The sequence below is a fragment of the Pyrus communis genome, chromosome 8 (assembly GCF_041283825.1).
Source record: "Pyrus communis isolate YQ-2024b chromosome 8, ASM4128382v1, whole genome shotgun sequence".
Taxonomy (NCBI): domain Eukaryota; kingdom Viridiplantae; phylum Streptophyta; class Magnoliopsida; order Rosales; family Rosaceae; genus Pyrus; species Pyrus communis.
This window is the reverse complement of record NC_142572.1, coordinates 2,155,565-2,158,264: the sequence shown is the minus strand read 5'-3', so window position 1 is coordinate 2,158,264 and position 2,700 is coordinate 2,155,565. Positions and strand designations below refer to the sequence as shown.

The 2,700-nt window shown below is 44.6% G+C and overlaps 1 pseudogene across 1 annotated transcript; it reads right to left on the bottom strand.

The window, feature by feature from the left end:
• Window positions 1-291: 291 nt before the first annotated feature.
• LOC137718001 (UDP-glycosyltransferase 88F4 pseudogene) lies at window positions 292-2,184 on the bottom strand (annotated as a pseudogene). Its single transcript, XR_015965762.1, has one exon. The product of XR_015965762.1 is annotated as a UDP-glycosyltransferase 88F4 pseudogene (transcript).
• Window positions 2,185-2,700: the final 516 nt, after the last annotated feature.

Genomic DNA, 2,700 nt, shown 5'->3' with positions numbered 1-2,700 from the left:
CAGAATACAAACGATCGTCTGGTAATGCTAGGGACGACGGTTCAATTTCAAACTATTGTCGTCTGGTAACATAAAGAACAGATGGTTTCAGAATACAAACTGTCGTCTAGTAATGCTAGGAACGAGAGTTTAATTTCAAACTATTGTCTGATAATATAAATAATGACGGTTTTAGAAGACAAACTCTCGTCTAGTAATGCTAGGAACGACGGTTCAATTTCAAACTATCGTCTGGTAATATAAAAAACGATCGTTTTAGAATATAGACGGTCGTCTAATAACACTAGGAACGAAAAGAAAACCAACTTTTAAAGAAAATTTAGGTGATCGGACGACAATCCTATTGTGATCGTACAGATACAATTTTTCTTAATTTTATGTCTTGCCAAAATCCAAATGCAAATGAAAATCCAGAACTGCATAATTATGTAATGCTATTAACAAAGTTATCCATGTTTCTTGTGGACGAACCATTCTCTCCCAAAGCAGCCACAGCCACCACCCCAATTTTCTTGCTCCTCTCTCTAAGCACTCTCCCTTCTTCCGACTCCATCAACTCCCTCACTCTCCTCTCCAATTCCTCCCCGCTCACAAACCCATTTTCCTCATCTTTCTGCTCCACCGCAATCGCCATTTCCATGTCCGTCACCAGAACATTCCTGTTCATATGCTGCTCCGCGTACAGCGGCCAAGCAATCATCGGCACCCCGGCAACAACTGCTTCCAGCACCGAGTTCCATCCGCAATGCGTCACGAACCCACCAACCGATTCCTTCTTCAACACCGCCACCTGCGGCGCCCATGACTTCACTACCATCCCCCTGTCTTTGGTCCTCTCCAAGAACCCTTCTGGCAACACACCCTCCAAATCAAAGTCGTCAACTCCAAGGACCTGCTTTGTTTTCTCATCAACCGGCGGCTTCTTCACCACCCACAGGAACCTCTGCCCACTCGCCTCCAACCCTTTCGCTATCTCCTTCACCTGAATTGCAGGGAATGATCCCCTGCTTCCGAAACAGAGAAATACAACGCTTTGACTTGGCTGCTTATCGAGCCAGGACAAGCAGTCCTCCTCCGCCGCATCTGCATCATTACCCGATTCTTTTTCATCGTCAATCAATGGTCCAACGTAGTACACAGGCGGAGTTGGCCCATCAGGAACACACAGGCCTTCAGCAATGGCATGGAGGACGTCAGGTGGCTCGAGCTCTTCGAACGTGTTGACGATGATTCCGTTGGATTTGGGAAGGTGTGAGCAAAAGGAGAGCACGTCCCAATAACCAGGATCATCTCGGTCGAGCACCGGTTCCATCATGTATATAGCCTTCAGGGGAGATTTCCGTCCGGGCAATTTCAAAACGATGTCGGTGAGGTCCTTGAAACTCTGGGTGTTTTGTTCATGGATCTTAGGAAAATACAAAAAAGCAGCCAGAGCTGCGGCACCGGAAGCGTAGAAGTAGTATGTGGGGATGTCGAATTCTTTGGCAATGGTCAGCGCGGAGGTGCAGAAGATGTCAATGATGAAGGCGCGAACGACGGCGGATTTGGAGACGTCTTGGAGGGCACGGCGGACGTGGGGATCGTTCTGGCGGATGAAGTCGGTCATGATTGCGAAGCCGCTAATGTTTTGGGTAATTTTATTGGCGACGCGAGGGAACTGGCGGAAGGAAATGGGAGGGTGGGAGTGGGAGATGCGGCGGATGTAGGCGGGGATGCTAGGTGTGTCGAGGAAGCTGCCGCACGTGTAGAGAATGGTGATGGAGAATTTGTGGGGGCCGTAGCGGTTAAGGATGAGCTTGCCCAGCTCCACCATGGAGATGATGTGACCCATTCCTGGAGCTGCGTACAGCACTATGGCGTCTCCCATGGCTGCTGCTGCTGCCGGTTTGTTTGCGTTTTGGTGTTTCTGCGGTGCGTTCTCTGATGCAATTATTTGATTTGATTTGAGAAGATAAATTCAATTGAATAAAAGTTGGTAATTCCGGGGTGCTCTCATCCAACGACCCTTGACGCCCCGGATAGTGACTTCTGCTAAATCTCTCTTCCGGCTAAAGTAATTGCACCAAATAAAGATAAAGAGAGGAACTGCACTACCTCACCCCACCCAACCCAACCAAACCAACTTTTTAGAAGAAAATCGAAGTAATCATAACCGAAGGGAAATCGGAAGTGGACCATGATTTGTTTGCCTTTTGCTGTTTTTTTCAATATAGTCATGAACAATAATGTATACATCGTGACAGAATGAAATGTCTAAATTATCCACATAACATCACAATACTATATTGAGATTAAAAACATTAAAAAATATCCAATAGTTGAAGAATTCCTTGTTCATCAAAGGTGACCAAGAGAACATTTATGTATAAAACTTTATGTCTTTACAAATTGTTAACCCTACAATTTGTAAAACGAATGAGGATCCTCTTTAGATCCCCTTTGTGAGGATCCTCGTGTCCATTCATCGTATATGGTGCGGTCAGTTTTCGTCAGATACTATTCTATTTAATTTTAAATAAAAATATTTAAAATAATTTCTGACTACACGATGTGCGATGAACGTACATGATTTGAGAATTCCTAAAATCTTCATTCTTGTAAAACTATCTTAAAACATTGCACAAAGAATAGAAACCAGAAGATATTTTGTGTATATGAATTTTGTCTAGACTTTGCATGTGTTTTTCTTAACTAAGCGGA